This window comes from Meleagris gallopavo, chromosome 2 (genome assembly GCF_000146605.3).
Source record: "Meleagris gallopavo isolate NT-WF06-2002-E0010 breed Aviagen turkey brand Nicholas breeding stock chromosome 2, Turkey_5.1, whole genome shotgun sequence".
In the NCBI taxonomy this organism is placed as follows: domain Eukaryota; kingdom Metazoa; phylum Chordata; class Aves; order Galliformes; family Phasianidae; genus Meleagris; species Meleagris gallopavo.
The window spans coordinates 92,313,681-92,322,842 of record NC_015012.2 but is presented as its reverse complement, the minus strand read 5'-3'; the positions used below and the strand labels follow the sequence as shown (position 1 = coordinate 92,322,842).

General features: G+C 37.5%; 1 long non-coding RNA gene across 1 annotated transcript; it reads right to left on the bottom strand.

Annotated features, from left to right (window-relative positions):
- LOC104909977 lies at nucleotides 1-8,783 on the bottom strand. Its single transcript, XR_792711.3, has 3 exons — nucleotides 7,377-8,783; nucleotides 4,361-4,464; nucleotides 1-3,551 (listed from the first exon to the last, which is right to left on the bottom strand). It is a non-coding gene; the product is annotated as an uncharacterized LOC104909977 (long non-coding RNA).
- Between the last annotated feature and the right edge of the window lie 379 nt (nucleotides 8,784-9,162).

Genomic DNA, 9,162 nt, shown 5'->3' with positions numbered 1-9,162 from the left:
TTAGAATTTTTGTATTTGCCTTTATTACAATATATAGTTCTATCATTGTTGCATTCAGCAGATCAAAATGAGGAGTTAAAATGATTTTCATCATTGCAGTAGCACATACATATACAGAGTAAATACTGTATATAAATAGGCTGTGAAATAATAACCCATATCTACAAATAAAAATACCCAGTACCCTCTTCCTCTCACCCTATATTACAGCAGTAACATTTTCTCTTTAACACAACTAATGCACCAAGTGTGGTATTCTGTCACTCAAATGACACAGCTAGAGCAGTATGGTCATCAGCTCCATGAAAAATAAACATCAGTCACTCCTCACTGCTGCACGTTCTAGTTTATGTGTATTGTATAAATAGAACATGTAGCGATTCCACGTGTCTGCTTATTTACGTTCACCAGATATTCTTTCTGTAACAGAAACCAGCATTACACTGAAAGTTGATTTTTTCTTTCACAGAAAGAGTAGGAATTTGTTAAATCATGCTTTTTTTTTTTTTCCTTCTGTATGAATTAACAAAGCAGTTCAAATATTATGCATAAAATTGCTCGGCTACCAAACCAAGATATCTTATTCTCTCTTCAAAAGTTTGACAACGTTTCTAACAGGCCAAAACTTGGATTTTCTTAACTATCTTTTGAGTCAGCAATTTTGATAAGCACGAGTTATAATATAAACACTTTTGTTTTCTTCTCCAGCTATATTTAAACTTTCAGATACAAAGGGGGATATACTGTATGTCATACATAAGGCGTTAACGTCACAGAACCATAGAAATGTTGGTCAGAAGGGACCTCTGGAGGTCATGTAGTCCAACTTCATTCTTGCAGCAGATATTTGGCAATATGAGATCAAGTCAGATCCAGCCCTCTTAACCAAGTCCAGAAAAACTCCATATGGGGATTTCACAGCATCTCAGGCCTACCTGTACCAATGTAGCTCTACGCCTAAGAAAGAGACAGAATTAAAACAACCCCTTGTTCACACTACTATTTGGGTTGAAATACACTCCAACGCAATAAAAAATAGGGATTGTTATCTGGGACAGTTTAAGTCATAAATAAAAACCACATAGGCTTCAGTTGCAGATATCTCTCTGGGAATTTTTCTTATGGTGGAAGTTGCTGTGTGCAAATGAAGAATAAAAAAAGTTTCTTACTGAAGAGAAGGGTTGGGTTGGTTTAATTTTGCATCACAAATGGATTGAAACAGATCATTGCCAAAACTGAATTAAATAGGAATCAGTGTATTCATCCATTAATTCAATCATCAGTGACAACTATAAACAGATACTTGAAAGAAAGTGTGGCTATATTTAGAGATGCAACCATTTCAGTTTAGTAACCTGAGATCCTCACTGATTGTCTTAAAGGTTTGAGAAATGTGATACAGGTTTTCTGACAGTCAATTTGCATTTTCATTAAATTTGCAAGGAGAGCATAATCAGTCTGGGTTACTGAACACACATTTCTTCCTCTTTGTGTTTGTCTATTAATTCCAGTATCCAAAGTAGATGTACTCCGAACCAGCAAGATTCATGTAAAAAGGAAGACGGAGGGCTCACCACTGCACAACTGCAGCTGTGCACATTGCAGCTGTGCAAAGGGCTGTGCTTAGTAATTACTGTTGAAGGCACAGGAAAATCGTAAATTGGCCCCCTGACATCTCAGATAAAGCCTGCAGCACTAAAAGTTAGAAAGCCCCATTTATAGAATTACCATCCTAACTATGTTGTTATCACTCTTTTGACATGCAAAAGCAGAATTTGTTGAAAGAGAACAAATGTGATACAGAACAGCTGTTCCCAAACCTTTGGGTGCTAACCAACCACAAACACATCTTAAAATTTCTCCTGGACCATTCTGCCTAAACTCTTAATTGAAAACACTGCAAAACAGCTGCAAAACGTGCACCACAGCCTCACAGATCACAAGCCGGTAGAGACCACAGCTTGCAAACCACTGTTTCAGCCATACTGAAATCCTACATACACAGAATCCCATGATGTCATTTTTAGTGTTTCAGAGAACAATTAGATTTTTAAATGTACTTTAAAAGAGGGAAAAAAAACATCACTTTCTTAACTACAAGTTCAATTTAAGAAGTATTTGGCTTATGGTCATTTGATGGGTACATTTTAAAGCAAAGTACTACATTGTATAAAGGCAGATCATTTGGAAAACACCATCAACTGATCTGCAGTATTGCTTCTATCACACATAGTTAAATCTTAAGGCAATTAAGAGCAAGTAGCAAAAACAGTACATACAGAATGTGTCTGAACAAATGAGTGGAAAAAAAAAGTTGGAAGAGGAGATTTCAACCTCTTGGAGCAAAATAAATGGCACTAAAAGTATTCATTCTTTATGATACAAAAGAAAAAAAATCCATACAGTAAAAACCTGAGATGCATCACTCACCAGCATTAAAGTTCACATTTTAACCAAAAATAATGTTTCAAATACAACTATTCCATTTTGACAAAATCCTCAGTTCTCTTGGCTCAGCAATGTCTTGAAACTCAGCACATATGCTGAGCAAGATGTCTTTACTGAGGAAAAAACAAAATTACTGAAGCCAAACCACAGACTTCAGTAAGATGGGCACTACACACAGCAGCCTGCATCTTACACCATCACACTTATCTTAATCCGAATAGCTTTAACTGAAGTGCAGCACTTCTCATTATGAAGACTAGCAGGATCAGGTCATCTTATTTATTTTACTTCCCATTTATATTGCACATGATTTATTTCCACACAGAAAAGTGTTATCAGATCAAAACAGCAGGATGGAATAAATGAACACAGCTCCACTGGCACTGATGGCTACACCAGTTTACAACAGCTGAGGACCAAGTTCAGTAATTATTTCAGGTTCCTCTGGAAGCCATCTGGTCCAATCCCCCTGCTCAATCATTTGCTCTTTCAGAGGGTGGAATCTGGCATACGGACTGCAACACGTATCACAAAATGACGTCAGGACTGGCAAGTACCTTCAACTCCCTAACTCACAGTGGTGTCTGATGAGATGAAAGACAACTTCAGTGATACACAAAGGATACAGAACCTCTTAATGATCTTATGACAGATCTAACTGCAACTCTATCATCACTGCACTTTTATTTAAGTAATGAAACTGCATGGCACGATTTGAGTTGCTGAGTGAAGAGTGAGGAACGTAATTCCCACTTCTGGTACGGCTCACTCTTGTCATCTGGAAATGTGACTTAGTATGAAGAAGCATTTCTAAGTTTGCTTACTGCAAATGAATACAACATCACAGATTCCAGCTGAACTGTCAACAGTAAAAGCCAAATGATGTTCTTGCATCGTGAACTAGCGCTTTCTTTGCTCTGAGGCTGACAGTTTGGAGTTGCAGTTAAGATGAGTCTGGATGTACATCCTGAGTTTCAAAAGGTGGCAGAGGTTCTCTCCAATAGGTAAACTGACTGTAGGTATCGGAACAAGGGAAATCTGAAGAATGGCTTCTTTTCAGCAAAGGGAAAATATGGTCTACCACTTCACACAGTCTGACATAGCTGAAAAACAATTAAATAAATAAATGCAATACCAAACCATTTCAGATCATAGTAGTTCGATTTATTTAAGTCCCCAATCAAGACATGGCTATATCTATATGAACAGGTTATACTCCTTAAATGAGTAAAATTGAGTTTAATTTTTGTGTCTAGCTTCCAAACAGGATTCACAGTTCAGATACAGAATCCACCTTAGCTTAGAATGAATGCTTTTCTAGAAAGAAAGAGGTGCCATTTTCAGGCTTGATCACCTCTTGAGATATTCAGGCCCCACATGCTGTTTCTTCGTTGCTGTCCAGCTTGGCTCAAACAGCTCCCTACTCAACTGGTCATTCACAAATATGCTCACTTTGGTTCCCTGTCCATTAAGTGCAGTCTCAACTTTACACAAGGCCTTTTCTTTTCACTGAGATGCCTAAGCGTCTTGATGGAAGCCTTCAGCATTTCCTTCACTTTTTTTTCCTAGCTCTTCTACATAGAAGTTCCAGGAAAAGGAAATTTTGACAAGGTCACAAAAAGGCAGATGGCTTCACAAAACTGGTTAATATGTTTTCTATGCAGATTAAATTGTACACTTGTTATTCCTTTTCATGATTCCACTAGATAGAATATGTTACTAAATATGAAACAATTTCTGTATCAGTTTAACCAAAAAAGAGTGGAAAGTGTGTATTTTACTTAATATTTTGTTTGGCACATCCTAAATATTTTTTCATTACTAAAATTAAATACATCTTTGGGCAAATTGAGTCATAGGTTATAAAAGGAAATTAATTTAATCTATAAAGCGTAGGGATAAGATTACTTACGATGAGATGTTTGTCTTTGCATGTTCTTGTATAAGTTCTCCTTTGGGGTTGACTGTAAATATTCGGTTTAAAGAAACACCCACTTGTTTGTATGAATAAACATCCTAAATAGGAGGCAAAATTAAAAAGGATTATGATTCTGTCTCTGTATAGTAACGTTCATTCTGAAATATATTACATAGAATATATCTGCATGGTATTGTTACTGTATCTACCTACTGTGGATCTGAAATTCTCCAAAAGTTTGCGAACTTGAACTCAGAGTAACAAAGGGCTCACAAAACAGACAATTTGCAGTTAAGCATGGAGTTTGCCACTTTAATTTAAACTACTGATCAAAATCATGTTGTTTTGTTTCTCAGTAAATTCCCTTGACACAAAAGTAATATTCAATAAAAACCTAATGTTATTTGGAGGTAAAAAAAAATATTTGCACTTCCATTTTTCTTTCAGAGAATATTTCATCCCCCAAGTGTGTTGTACTGAATATCTTGCAACAATGCTAAAACGTAACTGACATAAAATAGTGATTAGTTTGTAAGGACAAGGTCACAAAAGAAAGTTATAACAAGTGTTTATATTTAAACCCCTGGAAACATCTCCCAGTTCTTCAGTTTGGTGCAATATCCATAAATTGACTTTGTATCAGAGAAAGGGAAAGCAAGGTATAAACACTGTAACTGCAGTTCTGATCCCCAGGAGGTAATACAGATACAACTGTGGAAATCAATTAAACTGCGAGGAGATTTAGACTAGATACTGGGAAGAAATTCTTTACTGTGAGGGTGGTGAGGCACTGGAACAGGTTGTCTGGAGAAGCTGTGGATGCCCCGTCCCTGGAAGCATTCAAGGCCAGGCTGGATGCGGCTTTGAGCAACCTGGTCTGGTGGGAGGTGTCCTTGCCCATAGCAGGGGGTTGGAACTAGGTGATCATAAAGGTCCCTTCCAACCCAAACCATTCTATGATTCTATGCTATAGAGTGCACTTAGAAATAGGAGTTAAGAATATCTTCTAGGAAATTCAAATTGTTACAGAACAGAAAAAGTTCTGATACTAAAAAAAAAAAAAGAAAAAAGAAAAAACAACTACTGAGAAAATTAAGATTAAAAAGATCAGGCCAAGCTGCCATGTAAGTCACTGGATATAGTTTTAAAGTTCAGGTGGTGCAAGATTGGACGTTCAATAAGGATATGCAAACAACTTTAATTTCTATACCATATACTATGCTATGTGCACCTGCAATGCTTGCAAGTACTGAAATTTCACCGAGTTTATTTGGGGAAGACAACAAAAAAGTAGCACAGGAAATTGAGAAAGTTATGATCCTGATGTTCACAAAGCAACTAACATAACTGTATTTCACATCTGAAACAGCAATCAAAGGAGATAACAGTAATCTCTTCAGAAACTCTAATTTTCTGCATTACTTGAAGTTGTTATTGATGCATTCATGAAAATAATGATTTTGTTTTACTCTGAGGTTTATCTATAATACAAAGCCACAAAGTAGACAAAATATTAATTTTGAAACCATATGTCTAAAATTCCCTTGACAGGGGAAACTAAACTGTGTTTGATGGAACAAACAGATATAGCACTGGTCAGTCAACAGGGACCCCCTTCCTATCCTCACTGACAATGCTTCTGAATTACGTAACTTGTTAGAAGATAAAGCTGAAAAAAATTGTTACTGCTCATAAATACCAGCAATCCTAGGAAAAATGTGAGATAACTGTAGGAATGAATTCCAACAGAAAGGCATCAAATGTAGCTACAACATGCATGGCTTCAGTGCCAAAATATCTTGACAGGCACTTTCATCCAAACATCTAGGCATCTAAAATGCTCAGTCTCTAGATGTTCTCATTCACACTGACTATGGCCGGTGTCCATATTTATGCTGGTAATTTCCCCAGGCTATCAATGTTTTAGCTAGGAGACGCATTTGAGGTCTTGCAGTGCTGAACAGTTAAGGCTGGAATCTATTCCATGCTCAAGTTTAACTAGAGCTTTTAGATCTTGTAAAGTCAGTGGAGAGCACCTGAATCACCCTCGAGAAGCATTCCATTTCTCTCCAGCAACTAAAGAAGGAAGGAACCAACTGGTTAGTTACACCAGGCAACAGGAAGGGTCAAGGACCATTCTCTCAAGGCCATGTTACAGGCTGCCCTACACATTAGTAGTATACTAATATTATACTACTCACCAATACACTGCTGGAGGAAGCAGCAAGTGCTCTGCAGGGCTCATGGGCACAAATAACAGTCCCATCTGCTTAACTTAGGTGCCTACTGACACTGTAAAAACTTAAAGAATGCTATTTCCTGTGCCAAAACCATTTTTCAGATAATAGTATCAGTATAAAAGAAAGGATGAACATGCCAAGGTGCCTCTGCCCCAGTTTTGCTTAGCTTATATGAAGTCTCAGCATCCTCCCTAAGGCTGCTGCCTTCTGTGGATACATGTAAGCATCCTTTGGGCCAGGACAAGAGTAAGAAAAGCATACAGCACAATTTTAGTCTTCAAATGAGTGAGAAACCTGACTTCCTCTCTCTGTGTCAAGAAGCACATAAGTCTCTCCACAAAGAGAATACTTGACCAAGTGGGACATCCAAATCCTTCTAAATGTTGTGGTTTGAAGTCTAAGTCCCACTGATACTCACATAAAAGGATTTGGTGTTTGTCCACAGGTAATTCACTGGTACTGTATCAGTTACAGTGAAATTGTATCAGTATTTTCACAAATGCTTAAGGATTTATTTATTACATAGTTAGGGTTTAAATCAGTACTTTGTGTTATGCTAAGTTATGTATATATAATGTAGCTGGTTTGCTGCTCTTCCACCTCTGCACTGTGATATCTTGGAGGAAGAACTTTTTTTTATCCTTTGTACAAAGCCTAATAAAAATATTTTCTAGCTCCATTTAAAGCTTTTCAGTTTTAATGCAACAGAATTGTTAAATAACAGCAACATTTCTGTTCTCTGCAATAAAATAATTTCAGCTATTACTCACAGCGGGTCTGTTTCCAAAAGCAGCATAAAAGGGTTCTGTGTTGGGATAAAACAAGTTTTTTATGTCTGTCAAACATTGAACTTTGAATTTTTCTGGCTTTTTCTCTATCACTTCCCTGAAATGACATAAAAGAAAAAAGTGAGGGAAGCATCACCTGAATAAATACACATGAAATACAGCATAAACCAGTTTAACTTTATTCAATCTTCTTCCCTCCCCCCCTTTATTCAGGACTCCTGCAAAGTTTTTCCTCCAATAAATCTTCATTTGGAAGTTTCAATCGCCACCAAGACAAAAATAGTATTCTTAAGCTTACCTGATAGCCACAGTAAATAAATCCTCCAAAACAAGAGGACTTCTACTGAAGCTTAAGTAATAAAGATGGTTACTGAGAAAAGATGGTTGATTACAGGGAGTCGTTGCTAAATTAAGACTTATGAGACATAAATTAAGTAAACTGCTTCCTGAGAACTGGAGCATGATTCACATAGATTATATTAGCCACCACTATGTATGGCTTTTTAATCACAATTTTTTAAAAAATTAAAGGATTGTAATTAACATATGTGCTAAAAGGACCTCAGCCTGTTAAGGTGCTTCTACAGTCAGGGTCATCCATCACTGCTAACTAGAAGAAGTAGTAAAGAAATCTTCCATTTCTTTACAGTTGCTCCTTACAGAATACAGAATTCATTAATGAACAGAGGAGCTGCCTCATCTCTGGGTAAAAGCCCTTTTATAACAGCTTCTCTTGGCAAGGATGCTGAACAGGTGGCGAAGTCTGGAGTTCCCACAACAGAGAAAGACACCAGTATGACACAAAAGTACTGAAGACGCTCAGAATCCTACATCCTAGTATTATCATATATGCCAAGGAAAATGCAAGTAGCACAGACACTTCAAAGGAATATTATAGTCCTTTGGAAGACAGTTTCACATATAAATTTATTAGTGCCCTTAAAACCACAGTGAATAAATCCACAATTTAGTCATATCTTGCCCACACACCAAAGAAGTTAAGAGAGATAAATAGACATTTTTTAGTCTGAAGATGATACCAAAAAGAGTATCACTTGAAATATATTTCTAGATATAAGGAATGTAAGATGACAGTAGCTATCCTTTTACCATGACTATTATTTAATCAGTCTAAGAAGAACATTGCGTACCTCCAGGCTCTCTTACATTTAGAACGTGACTGGTAAGACAGCCTGTAGCATGCCATTCAATCAGGAGAACATCTGAACAACTTTCCATTAAAAATTCTAATGAAATCCTGTCACAGCAGTGTTTTACAGCCTAAAATATTTTCAGTAATCACTTGACATACTTCACTGAATTAGGAAAAAGGTACAATAGTCATATCTGTGCTGTTATGATTCATTTACTTCTTTACTTCCATCTTCAGTGAAAAGGCTCTCCCTCAGGTTTCCCACACCGTGGAGGTTAGTGAGAGGGTGTGGGGAATGGGAGACTTCCCTTAAGTCAGGAAAGAGGACGTGCATGAGCGCCTAGGCAGTACTAAGGTCCACAAGTCCATGGGACCTGATGGGGTGCATCCACGTGTGCTGAGGGAGCTGGCGGAGGTCATTGCCGAACCGCTCTCCATCATTTTTGAGAGGTCTTGGATAACAGGGGAGGTCCCTGAAGACTGGAGAATAGCCAATGTCACTCCAGTCTTCAAAAAGGGCAAGAAGGAAGACCCGGGTAATTATAGGCCTGTCAGCCTCACCTCCGTCCCTGGAAAGGTGATGGAACAGCTTGTGCTGGATACCATCTCCAGACA